The sequence below is a fragment of the Hippoglossus stenolepis genome, chromosome 9 (assembly GCF_022539355.2).
Source record: "Hippoglossus stenolepis isolate QCI-W04-F060 chromosome 9, HSTE1.2, whole genome shotgun sequence".
Taxonomy (NCBI): domain Eukaryota; kingdom Metazoa; phylum Chordata; class Actinopteri; order Pleuronectiformes; family Pleuronectidae; genus Hippoglossus; species Hippoglossus stenolepis.
Window position 1 is genome coordinate 26,111,809 of NC_061491.1, and position 14,020 is coordinate 26,125,828.

General features: G+C 44.1%; 4 non-coding genes across 4 annotated transcripts; all 4 read right to left on the reverse strand.

Moving 5' to 3' along the window:
- Positions 1-4,488: 4,488 nt before the first annotated feature.
- trnac-gca lies at positions 4,489-4,560 on the reverse strand. The gene has a single exon. It is a non-coding gene; the product is annotated as a tRNA-Cys (tRNA).
- A 317-nt stretch (positions 4,561-4,877) lies between these two features.
- trnac-gca lies at positions 4,878-4,949 on the reverse strand. The gene has a single exon. It is a non-coding gene; the product is annotated as a tRNA-Cys (tRNA).
- Positions 4,950-5,429: 480 nt separating this feature from the next.
- trnac-gca lies at positions 5,430-5,501 on the reverse strand. The gene has a single exon. It is a non-coding gene; the product is annotated as a tRNA-Cys (tRNA).
- A 934-nt stretch (positions 5,502-6,435) lies between these two features.
- Positions 6,436-6,507, reverse strand: trnac-gca. Its single transcript has one exon. It is a non-coding gene; the product is annotated as a tRNA-Cys (tRNA).
- Positions 6,508-14,020: the final 7,513 nt, after the last annotated feature.

Below are 14,020 nucleotides of genomic sequence, written 5' to 3' on the forward strand. Positions count from 1 at the left end.
CATCGGATAATTTTTTTAATGAAGTTATGGATATTTATTTCTGGTTAATGTGCACATGAAGGGCTTTGCTCTGAAATACTAAACAGTGTGAAGATGAAACTTCATATTTCAGTTTGACCCAAGTAGAGCACGAAGTCTGTTTGTGAAATTGACTTCAAACCACACGGACTTGAACCTGTCGTCATCACCTACGTGGGCATCCATCTACACATGACTTTGATTGTAGACGCGTTCGGATCTGATGACGTTGGACGGGGGGAAATGAATGAACTGGGTCACTGGGTTTGAACAGTGGTCCGAAGCACCTTTCACATCCGTTCGGAAGAGTCTCTGCACCAAGAGACACACGGGAGTGAAAACGACCTTAATCTTACAATTTTCTGTTTCTGTGAGAGCAGGGATCATCCTAAAATCTCTGCCTCTTCGAAACAATATTATTGGAAAACGTTTGATTCAGTTTCTGCTTAACCATTAGAAGTAACAAAGTGTGGAGCCAAACGGCAAACGACTCTTTATTTAAGCCAGATGTGATAAAGTCAGTCAACACTTATACACAATACAAGTGTCCCAGATTAAAAAGTGACCCGTATTTTCTGTTCTGGCCCAAAGATCACAAGAAGCTGGGCCATGTCTCCTCTTTCTCTTTTCTGGTGTGTTTAGGAAACATCCTGAGGATAACAGGAAGGTATAATAAGCTGATTTTATGTGTAAAACAGAGTTTTGGGAATAAGTCCCAGATTATCCCCGAATTCACTCTACTTTGTCTCTTGAGGTCTCGACGTGAGAATTTGAGGCTTGAGATTCACTTCCTACCTGCGAAAAAACAATGACGTCCCACCTTCTGAACGTGAGCTACTGTGTGTGTGTGTGTGTGCAAATCATCTGTGTTCATGCTGCGTGAAAGTCGGCGAGCTGAGGAGGCTCTTCCTGTTGGTTTCAGGTGACTGAGAACAGGCACAGTGTGACACAATGAATCACTGATGGAATTAATTCCCGTGAAAGAGGGAAATGAGCTTTGACACCTGCAACTACTTTAAGCTGACGTTTCAAACTTTCACCTCCCTCAGAAGAGAAAAACTCAGAAAGGCCTCAGCATCGTCCTTTAAACCATAACGTCTTTTTTCTATATTTTATCTATATAAACAAATCCAAAGGTTCCTGGTTCCCCTGCCTGTAGAAAACTGTTCGCTGAAGACGTGAATCATCAACCTGAAATGGTCGAGCGCTTCAGAACATCAGCTCAATTGTGAAGCAAACTGCGAAACTTTGACCTCAAGCTTTTAAAGTAACACGGAGGAGAAAGTGCTTAAAGCGACCATGTGCTGAAGAGGATCATGGGATGTGAGTGAAGGTTCCAGAAGAGCCACTGACTAGACCTTCTCTCCTCAGTATTATCCATAAGCTTCTATCTAGTTTCTACCAAACACACAGAAGGTGATAGGGTCCACACAGAGGAAAGAGATGTTTCAATCACACGATGCTTGTTAGTGGGACGTGTTCAGTGTTGGTTCTGGATCAGACTCGTCCCCTTTATCAAAGTATCCAGTGGCTGTTCGGCTTTGCAGGGTGGTCCGGTAGTTAGACAGATTGTCCGCTCGTAAAAAAAAGGTCACAGGTTTGATCCCTGCCACAGCTAACGTGTCCATCACCCGCCATGTGTCCCTGAGCTACACACTGAGCTATTGTGTGCGGAGCTGGAGGATAAATCTCAGTCGTGGACAGAAGAGTCGTCTTGTGTTTTACAGCAACTCGCAGCTGTAGCAGTCTGACATGTGATATGTAAGTTTGAGCCGAAACATCAAACGTGCGTCCTCCTGGCAGTAGATTCCCATCGTCCACAAAGTCCCCCTCAGATCAACTGCTCCATATCGCAGTGACACTCCGCCATCCTTAACGAAGGGCTTAAATCAAATCGTACACGCTTCCTGCCCATGCAGTACCTCCTGTTTAAAGTGAAACACTGACCCTGAGCAAAGTGTTGCCTGAATCCGCTGCCTTTTGTCATACGGCTGGTTATGGGTTCGTGTCAGCCGCACTTCTCAAAACGGAGACCACATGTGTCCATTTAATGCGAACCAGACGAGTGGATGGAAGCGGCCGCCGTCCAGCCGCCTGCCTCCTCCGACGCTGTGAAAAATTACCTTGGAAGGGGGTTAGGCGACCTCACCAGGGGTTATTAGTGAGTTTGAGGGCATTTACCCTCGTTCTCTGTGTTTGGCGCGACCCCGGCTGACCCCTGGCAGGCCTCGCCACAACAACGAAAAAGGCCAAAGTGGTGAAGGCGGAAAGACGGGGGATCAAAACAGAGACAAATGTGTTCTGCTGCGGCTCCTTATCTTTGTTTCCCCCATATGCGTGTCATGCATCATCATCTTCTGCGGTCAAATAATGAGTTGTTTTGAGTTCGCGTCAGCAAATCTCCACTTGCTGCAGGTTTCTGATAAAATCCGAGTCGGATGTGGTGGGAATCTTTTGCGTTTCAAAGCATTTTTACTTCACATCAAACCTCAAGTGTGGCGACGTTAAGATAAACTATCTGCAGCTGATCCAGATATTTCACATTGTTTAGTTGAATTATTTTAAATTACTTCATTTTTCTTATTTGAATAGCTTTCAGAATAGGATGCTTTGTTTTAAATGAAACGATAAAATAAGAACACAACCAGGAGATCAATCCATAATGAAAATAATTATTAGTTTCAGTCTTGTTTAAATGAGTTTAAAAATGAGCTGCACCTCAAGCAGCTACAACAGTAAAATGTTGCTTTGCACATGAATCCATGACAAATAATAATCTAATCATATTATGTATAATGGTGCAACAGTTACAGGGATTATTTTCTGCAGTGCATACTTTTACTTGTGATACTTAAAGCATGTGAAGATTGATTGTGTTTCAGGGTCATATCCGTACTCAGAAGATCCATTCACCTTTCCATTCCATGATGATAATTTATTGGATTTATTGGACTGATTAATGAGGGTGAATATTTTCATCAGGGGTTGGTTGTGTGTCTGAAATGATAAACTCAAGGTGACGTAGCACATGGGAGACAGGATAAGAAATCTAGATAAGGGATGGGTGGTTCTGTTTATGTGTCACGTGACAAGCAAAGTCGTTATGTTAAATTATATTAAAAGTCTTGAATATAGGTAATTAAAAACTACAGTGTTGTATTTCTTTGTTTTCATGCTTGATGATCTTCTGCTCTGTGATATTTGGACTCTGAGTAGTTGCATGAATATCTTAAAATGACACAAAGCCTCCTGCAGCTCTTCATCACGATGGTATTCCCGGGTGAGGTTTCAGGACACTGTGGAAAAACATTGAGTCAGCGCGTCTGATGAACTGACTCATTGACCTCTTCACATTTCATAACAGTTATTTTCTCGTCGCTCCACTTGGCTGCATTCCTGCTGCAGGTGAGAGAGTGTGTGTCTGTCAGTCTGTCTGTCTCACAAACACGTCTGTGTAAACACGACTGTTTTTCTGCAGCAGGTTTGATTTCCACTGCACAGCTGCCGATGTGAACTGATGTGACCTGAGAGGAGGGATCTGGAACCCGCGGCCTTGACTGACCTCTGTCGCTGAGGAGCTGGAGCTGCAGCGACATGGAAACTCAGCCTCAACCAGACCACATGGAAGAAGTCTCCACCAGGGGTGGGATGTCACAAAGTACATTTACTTTGTTACTGTACTTAAGTACATTTTTCATTTTCAGGTACTTTTCACTTTTACTCCACGTATCAGCAAACATCTTTTTACTCCACTACATCTTTATAATGCATTACATTACATGTTCACGTTGTTTTTATATTGTTTTAGTAATCAGTAACAAGTGGGGAATTACTTCACTGATGCATTCAGAGTGTCTTGGAGAAAAGATCACTTTTATATACATATTATATATTATTACAATTGATAAAAGAGTGGAGCGATCCCTGGTATCCAACATAGCAATGTCTTTTATGAAAATAAAATCCTATTTATATTATATTATATTATATTACATCACATTATATTACATTACATTAAATTACATTATTCATAAAGATTGGAACTTTACGAGCTGTCCTTGAAGGCAGCATTTTTTTCCTTAGTTTGTATAAGTTTATTTTTCTTCAGATTTTGTATGAAACCAGATTTTAAAAGTGAAGATAAACAACGTGAAGCCAGTAAATCTACAGGAAGGAGACAGAGACACAAACATGGCGTCTGGAAACAGAGGAAGGTGGTTTTACACAACTGCATCATATGGACGAAGAGTTGCAGAGGTGAGACTAAGTTTCTCTTTTTAATACTCAGATTATAAATTATTTAATCCCTGAATATTATAGAAATATAGATGTGTGACAGTTTGGTGGAAATAAGTCTTTATAGGTGGTAGTTAGACATTTATCATGTGTTTGTTATCCAGAATGTAGAAGACACAGACATCACATGGTCATTGGCAGCATCTCTGTGGAGAGTTGATATAAATTAGACTCAGGGGGCATCCGGAATTGAACCAGAGACCTCTTGATCTGCAGTCAAATGCTCTACCACTGAGCTATACCCCCCGTTGTACAGTTCTTAGTCAGACAGGATATATGACAGGTTAGGGTTATCACGCAGGTCTAAAACCTGCAGCAGGTGAACAAACTTCAGGAAAGAACATCTGACAAACTGATAAAAACCTCAGATGCAACAGACAGAGTTCTTCTGGCATTAATGTGTAAGAAAGAAACACATGATGACGAGAAGAAGGCGACTCTGTTCTCCTCCTGTTGGTTTTATTTATATTTCCTCAGACATTCATTGTGTGTTTTTTGTCCAGTGTGTAGAAGACAGGAATATGGTTTGTGGCACTGAGTCTAAGTTGGCATAAGTGTTGCTCAGGGGGCATCCGGACTTGAACCAGAGACCTCTTGATCTGCAGTCAAATGCTCTACCACTGAGCTATACCCCCACATGTTCACCTCATGATCTGTGTCATTGTTCTTTACTCAGACAGGAACAGCCGACGTGCAGCTCCTGGGTCACATGATGCCTGGCAGGGTCTGTTGGTTTCCCCACAATTCCCACCATGCTGCTCCTTTCCACCTGGGGGCAGCATGGTGTCGTTATTTTACCAAACGTTGTGTCAAGCGCTGCATCCCAGAGAGGAGAGAGGATTCATCAGTTGTTGGTTAAGTTTTAAAAATACGAGAGGAACACAAGTTACCAGAGCTTTGTCACGAGACTGTAAATCAACGATGTGATGATTTACTGACTGTCGTTGGAGCCATGTCACGATGTAAGAAATGAACTCATTTTGAGGTGAAAGAGGGAACTCTATCTAACACTGATATATTCTCCTGTTCACTTCTTTCATCACATGCTTCATGAGACGGACGTTGTTTTATCCTTGGCAGCGTGTGGCTGTTGTGAGTTGGCATAAGTGCTGCTCAGGGGGCATCTGGATTTGAACCAGAGACCTCTTGATCTGCAGTCAAATGCTCTACCACTGAGCTATACCCCCCCGCCCCATGTTCAGTGCATATGAGAGAAATGATACTGTAGGATATACAGACAGGACATGAGAGGTGAAGGTTATCACACAGGTCTAAAACCTGCAGCAGGTGAACAAACTTCAGGTGAGGACATGTGCCGCAGCAGGAGAACTAAAACACAGAGGCTTTAGGTTTCTTCTTTATCCCTTATCATTTTTTATTGGACCTTGGTTGCAGGACGGGTCGATAAAGATCTTACCACTTCAACTGTCACGGTCAATGCTTTTGACAAAAGAATTTCCCGTATAATGTAGATTTTTAAAGCAACAGATTAACGTTTCATTCAGTTTCCACTGGATTCTTCCTCATCTCCAGCTGATGAGTTCTGCACCTGTCCAACAAAAAGCTGGAACTGTCTTTACCGGGTTTGAATGTCGTTTCTCTCCTTCTTCAGATGCTGAAGCAACGGAGCCTGAGCAGTCAGGAGGTGATGGTGGAGCTAAAGGACCAGAGGATCAGCTTCCAAACCCTGCAGGCCAGGATCGAGGCTCTAAGGTAAAGGCGTCTCCACACGTAAGCTCAGGTTCATTGCTGTGTCAGGTATGTTTCCCCCCCCCCTACACTAGTGCTTATATTGTTATGGTTTGTTCAGAGCGGGCTGGGTCTCAGCAGCTGTGGAGTACCACAAAAAAAAGACCCTGGCGGATCAGCTGGGAATGGAGCTACTGCAGGAGATGAGCAGGCAGCTGGAGAACGACAACCAGGAAGCAGCCATCATCCTGAAGGCAAGTCTGGACCGTCGGTAATGTGTTATTAATGTTATTTAGTATTAACGTATATTAATGTGTAAGAAAGAAACACATGATGACTCTGTTCTCCCCCTGTTGGTTTTATTCATGTCACTTCAGACATGTTCATTGTCCAGTGTGTAGAAGACAGGAGTTTGTGGCATAAGTGTTGCTCAGGGGGCATCCGGACTTGAACCAGAGACCTCTTGATCTGCAGTCAAATGCTCTACCACTGAGCTATACCCCCACATGTTCACCTCATGATCTGTGTCATTGTTCTTTACTCAGACAGGAACAGCCGACGTGCAGCTCCTGGGTCACATGATGCCTGGCAGGGTCTGTTGGTTTTCCCACAATTCCCACCATGCTGCTCCTTTCCACCTGGGGGCAGCGTGGTGTCGTTATTTTACCAAACGTTGTGTCAAGCGCTGTATCCCAGAGAGGAGAGAGGATTCATCTCGTTTGTCTGGTTTTCAAATGGTCAGATTTACATTCTGCTGCTCAAACTAACATCCAGTAGTTTTCAGTTCCATTTCCAAGGATCGTCAGCAAATCAAAAATCCAATTTGCAATCTGAAATATTCCTTTATTTGAAACGTTTTGAGTTAAAAAATGTACCTGCGCATATCTGCACTGTATGAATGTGCGTGTGAATGAGTGAATGGTCAGCAGGAGTAGAAAACCACGATATAAATGCAAACCATTCACCATTTATGCATCAAAAATATAAAAAATACTCTCTTTTCCTTAACACTTCTTCAACACCCAACATTAGCGGGTGTTCACATTCAATTTTTTAAATTCAGATAAACCTGCTAGAAAAGCGATTGACTCATTTTGCCTTTTCCATTGCAAACAAAAGCCAGATGTTTGTGAGAGTCAGAGGGTTTTTTTGACCAGTGAACAAAATTGTGTTACCATGTTCATCAGGAAGTAAAAAGTGATGTGATATGAGTCTTTTGGTGCTAGGAGGTAAGGCTGTGTGTCGAAAAGGAAACATGTATCTGTATTCACTTAACATTACTGCTCCCCTGCGAGCTGCAGCGGAGCCTCGGGTCCTCCAGCGTGGCTCCGCTGGCTCGTCCTGAGGTGACCGGGTCAGAGCTCCTCAGCCCTGGAGCTTCCTGCCAGATGATCCGAGGCTGCAGAATCACTGACATCTTTAAAATCACCTCTTAAAAAATCATTTTTAATACAAGCAGGTCTTTTCTTTTCATTATATCTGCCAGGAATGTTTTCTCCCCTATCTATGATGTAAAAAAACAACAAAAAAAGCATAAAGGAAACTTAAACACATATATGTGACTCTTTATAGAGGGGTTATATATTCTGCTTGTGTTGTGTCATTTCAATAAACACATCATTCATGTGAATAAACACAATCGGTAGCGAGGGCCATCTAGTGTAAAGCCACATATTACAACAACCTCCTCCTGGTTCCTTCTGGAGCTCTGTCTCCACTCTGCCTCCCAGCAACAAGGCCCAGTCAGAGCCGCCACGCCAAGCTGCTAAGCAAGCCAGCCTCTGATCCTCAGGGACACAGCCGCCTCCGTCCACACACACTGTCCTTCACACTCAGATCCACAAAGATCACTTCCTCCCACCTGTTGAGCAGAAGAAGACATCAGTGTTTCCAGAGACTCACTTCATCAGCTGTGGAGCTGTGATGCAGGCATGACCCAGTAGAAAGAGCAGGAGGGATTTCAGTCCTGTTCAGAGGTGGAGCAGCTCTGCTTCGTCAAAGTAAGGTCGAACACGCGAAGAGCTATGTGTTTCCCTCTGTATGTCAAAGTGTGCGTGAGTGGACACCTGGAGAGGTGGATTTACTGCTGTTGCAGGTGAAGACATGTTTCACTGTGTGTTACGGAACATCTGCTTCTGACAAACTGGGACCAGATGAGACAGATGGATCCTCAGCAGAGGTTCTGGTCTGTACAAAGAGCTCCTGGTTACCATGGTGATGATGAGAGGCTTCAGTCCCACTGATCTCAGAGCTGTGACAACGATCCACCTGACTGCTCCTTCACTGATGAAGTGAGAGAACAAACTGTCTCTCAGATCAGATGAAGACGACAGCGTCTCTGTTCCTCGTGAGGCTGTCAGCTGTGGTCCAGCTTCATTTCCTGTTCACATGAAAACAATAACTGTCGTTTTCACGCCAACTCAATCAAATGATCCCAAGCAGTCAGGGCTCGTCTGATTGGCCGATCATTGTTCTCTGTGTCTCAACTAATCCTGACGCCTGTCCTCATTCTCTCCCTCACAGCTTCACTGAGGAAAACACTGAGGCCTGGAACTACGGAATATGACACTTCAACAGTCCAGGATCTTTCTGAGATCCAGCTCAACTGAAATCTGACAGACACAGTCAGGCTATGGTCACATGACGTTGGTTATCAACTCAAGTACAACTCCAGGCTTTCCTCAACGAGATCTGAGCGCACATAAAAGTGGGCCCACTGAGCATGACCAATCACACATGATAGTCGACTGACAGCAGAGCCTCATATTTACAACCAGATCAAACTGTTCTATAATAAAAATCAGAGGAGAACAAACACATGATCTGAATAAAAGAAACTCATTACAGCTGCTAATGCAGGAAGAACAGCTGTGAAACATCTGGGATCGTGTCAATGAAGGTAGCGCCCTGGTGGCATTTGGTAAAAATATATTACGTGACCATACATAATAACGTGTGTGAACGAGATAAATAACTTGAGCTACTAGATCTGAATCTGTTGTTTACTAACAAGACGAAAGTGGAAGAGAAGAAGATTCTTGATGAGAAACGCTAATCCCAGGATGTGACACAGTGCCCCATCACCCTGAGGACACACTGTCTCTATAATACACACTGTCTCACTGTCTCCTAGGACACACTGTCCTTTACTGTCCCCTGAGGACACACTGTCTCACTGACTCTGAGGACACACACTGTCTCACTGACTTCGAGGACACACAATTGCTCCTGGAGGACACACACTGTCTCACTGAATCTGAGGACACACTGTCTCACTGTCTCTGAGGACACACAATGTCTCACTGACTCTGAGGACACACACTGTCTCACTGAATCTGAGGCACACACTGTCTCACTGGCTCTGAGGACACACACTGTCTCACTGACTTTGAGGACAATGCACTGTCTCTGAGGACACACTGTCTCACTGACTGAGGACACACACTGACTCACTGTCTCTGGAGGACAAACACTGTCTCACTGACTCTGGAGGACACCTACTGTGGTGAAACCCCTGATACTCCTCAATAGAAACACATGGACCTATCTTCAGGAAGTTGACTGAGTGCATCTGGTGTTTGGTGACAGGATGAGTCTGGAGAGATTGAGATGTTCTGGTGAGTTAGGAGATCAACTGGAACCAACCAGACGTTGATTTAAACTTCTTATCCGTCCCTTTAAGGAGAGTGTGCACCACAATAACAGCAGAGTCACTGTATCAGTGGGCGGAGCTTGATACGGGTTGATCTCCAACTTAACCTGGAGCAGGTTAGCCGTTCATCAGAAGTTACCATGGCATTTTGCATCTTGTTCAGAAGTGGATTGGTTTCGCAGGACTGGAAAACTAAACCGAAGTTAACCTGATAACCACAAATCCTGCTTGGTAGCACAGACTCCCGGATCTGTACTGTGATACTGACTGTGTTTAGTAAAATACTGATGAAAGCAGCGTGACTGATCTAACCATCTAATACTGACCTCACAGTCTCCAGTCGACAGGTTGGACTCTGCTTTAGATCAAGCAGCTCCTTCACTCCTGAGTCCTGCAGGTCGCTTCTCTCAGATCCAGTTCTCTGTGATGAGAGGGGTTTGACCTCAGAGCTGAAGCCAGAGAAGAACAGTGCTGGTCTTGACAGACTGCAGCTCCACAACCTGGATAAAGAATAAAACTTAACTGTAAATTAAACTGAGTTCATGTCGTGAAAATAACAGACACATATTCATGTCACACAGACTCATAACATGGAAGATAAATATGAAATCAGACATGTTGACTAAAAACGAGTCCTGATTCAGTACAAATAGGATTATTTGACCCGGTCTCTGTCCTGCAGATCAGTTTAGGAAATCCAGAACTAAACTCAATGTTTTAACAAGTAGCTGGAATATTTAAAATGTCACAGATTAATTAATGAATGGATTCACGTTATGTATGAAGAGGAATTATAGGCTAAATTAGAATTAAATGAGATAAATTGTGTATGAATGCTGTTTTATAGATATGAGATCTACAAAAGTCAGTCAGTGAACTGACTCAGAGTCTCCAGTCGACAGGTTGACTCTGCAGAAAACCACACAGCTTCTTCACTCCTGAGTCCTGCAGGTCTTACTTAGACTCAGATCCAGTTCTCTGGGAGGAGAGCGGTTTGACCTCAGAGCTGAAGCCAGAGAAGAACAGCTGATCTCTGACAGTCTGCACCTCCAACCTGGATAAAGAATAAATTAACTGTAAATTGCAACTGAGTTCATGTGTGAAAATAATAGACACATATTCATGTCACACAGACTCATAACATGGAAGATAAATATGAAATCAGACATGTTGACTAAAAACGAGTCCTGATTCAGTAAAAACAGATTATTTGGACCCGGTCTCTGTCCTGCAGATCAGTTTAGGAAATCCAGAATCAAACTCAGTGTTTTAACAAGTAGCTGAATATTTAAACGCCATGATTAATTAATGAATGGATTCAATGCTATATGAAGAGGAATTATGTTAAATTAGAATTAAAGGAGATACATTTGTGTATAAATGCTGTTTTTATAGATACGAGATCTGCAGAAGTCAGTTAGTGAACTGACCTCAGAGTCTCCAGACGAGAAGCAGGTTGACTCTGTAGAAAACCAGCTCCTTCCCCACTTTGAGTCCCCTCTCTCCCTGCAGGTCTTTGTTTAGACTCGTGGATCCAGTTCTCTGAGATGAGAGGGGTTTGACTTCAGAGCTGAAGGCCAGAGAAGAACAGCTGATCCTGACAGACTGCAGAGACTCAACCTGGATAAAGTAGTATTAATATTAGAATGTGTCCTCCTGTTGTTGCGGATCGTCATCATGTCAACACAGACTCTCAACATGCTGCTGACCTCAGTCCAGTCTGTGACCTGGAAGATAAATATCAGATCAGACATGTTGGACCATTGTTTACTCCACGCTCTTCTCTGTTTGTTTGGTCACTGAGCAGGTTTGGTGTAATTAAACACTGTTTAAAGTAGGGATGGTCTTCCTGACAGTCACTTCCTGTTTGTTTCTATACTGAACAACTGTCCAACGTGCTTCAATAAGAATGTGTCTTATTTTGAAACCTGAGGAGGACGAGTGCTCACCATGTCCATTATGTTATTTAATGACACTTTCTTAGTGATCAGGAGCAGGTGAGTGCAGGTGAATGGAGTTGATGAGGTGGACGTGACTGACAGGCTGGGTGAGGGACAGATGACTGAGGGACAGCAGAGCAGAGCAGAACTGAGACAATTTAAATAAAATAATGACCCAATAAGAAAGAAAGTCTGAAAAGTGAAGAAGGATTTCAAGGACCTCAGAGTCTCCAGTTGACAGTTTGGACTCTCCAGTCCAGAACACAGCAGCTTCACTTCTGAATCCTGCAGTTTGTTTCCACTAGGATCCAGTTCTTCAGATGTGAGGGTCTGACTTCAGAGCTGAGCCACGATTTCAAAGTGAAACTTGAGAGTCGACAACCACGGAGTCTGTAATTAAAGAAAATATCTGTTCAAATAAAATCAGAAAACACAACATTCATACAAACGTGATCATGTGACCTCACCCTGGTAAATCCCCTTGCCTCATGAACATGTTAAAACTCCTCAAGAGAATCCTTTCAGGATTTGGTTCAAGCTGCTCATTCCAGACTAACAGAACCTATTAGATTCCAGGTGGTCAAAGGTCAAAGGTCAAGGCCATAACATGTTCATGGCCTCCCAGTCTCTGCTAAGTCTGTCTTTAGGGATTTCTTCACATTTTGACCAGTTGGACTCAAAGATAAACTGATTCGATTTCAGTGGTCAAAGGTCAAAGGTGACAGTGACCTCATATTATTGTGGAATGCAACATGTCAGGAACCTGGAGGGGACGGACACTGCACTGGTTGGTGGTGGCGCATAAACGCAGGGTGGTAATTCTAGTTTGACAAGAAAGATGAATGAACGATACTTCCTGCTTCTTCAGTTTAAAGGAACAGTCAGTGATTCTCATCCTAAACACTTATTCAGTGACACGCATGCACGCACTTTGGGCTTGTGGAGGAAGCTGAGAACTCCTAGAGAAAACCCTGCAGACACCAGGAGAACATCCTCCTACAGAAAGGTTGCACTAACAGTGCTGGGACTACTGCAACACCATGCTGCCCAAACAATGAGAATCATTTACCACTGAGTGGCATTGAAGAACGACTCATCTCCACTGGAGTGTATTTGAAGAACGACTCATCTCCACTGATTGAACATGTTATTGATCATGTCTGGACTCACCGAGCCTTCCTGCAGTTCCTCACAAAGGATCAGTCTCCCACACCCTGGCATGATGTGTTGAACTTCTTTCAGGTCCAACCCACCCAGAACCTCTGACATCTGCAGCATGTAGGCCAGAGCTGAGCAGTGGATCTCAGAGAGAGTTTCTCCTTCGATCTGTTCTCTGGACGTCAGAACTGCTGTGATCTGCTGATGAACTGAGTGGTCGTTCATTCCAATAGACAGTGAAGATGTTGATGCTTCTGTCAGAGAAATGTCATCACTCTCCATCTTCAGGTTGTAGATGACTCTCTGATGATCTCTGGACGTTCTCTGTCCGACCCAGGCCCCGGAGACTCCCTCTGGTTGGACTCCAGACTGAGGCCGTATGAAGCGAACAAACAGGTCCAGATGACCATTTGTGATTTCGCTGGTGAGGGATTTCTCCATGGTTTTCTTCAGGAGGTCATCCAAGGAGAAGTACTGTCTGTGTCCTCATGTTCCCAAGAAGTTGTTGAGTTCTTCTCTGTTCCTCTTGTGTAACAGAGTGGAACATGTAGACTGCAGCCAGAAACTCCTGAACGCTCAGACAACAAAGCAGTAGACTGATTTCCTGGAAGATCACACACTCTTTCTTCTGAAGATCTCAGTACAAACTCCTGAGTACACCGAGGTCAGACATTAAGCATTCTACACTGCCCAGTCTCTAGAACATGATGTTTCCTTCCTCCAGATGTTTAAGTGCCAGCCTCCCCAGCTTCCAGAAGAACGTCCCTGTCAGCCTCCGGTCAGCTGCTGTGGAGACGTCTCATGTCCCTCACTGCATTTGCTTGTTCTTCCTCTTTTGTCTGAACCAGCAGGAAGTGTGAGTACAGGTCAGTCAGGGTCTTGGGCAGCTCTCCCTCTCTGGTCTGTGGTCAACATGTGCTCCCAGAACTGTAGCACTGATCCAGCAGAAGACTGGGATTTGACACATGATGTGGAGGCTCCTGACGTCTTGATGTGTGAGATGATTCTGCTGCACAGCTCTTCATCACTGAATCTCCTCCTGAAGTACCTCCTTCTGGGCAAGCCAGTGAAGCCTGTACTTCTGTGACCCTGTCAACACACATGCAGAGGGATCTGATTGGCCGCCGCAGGTCTGGAGGTTATCCAGACGAGAGCCGAGGGAAGCAGATTCCCCCGGATGAGGTTTGTCAGCAGCACGTTGACTGATGACCTCTGTGTGACATCAGACACAAGCTCCCTGTGGTTGAAGTCCAGAGAAAGTCTGCTT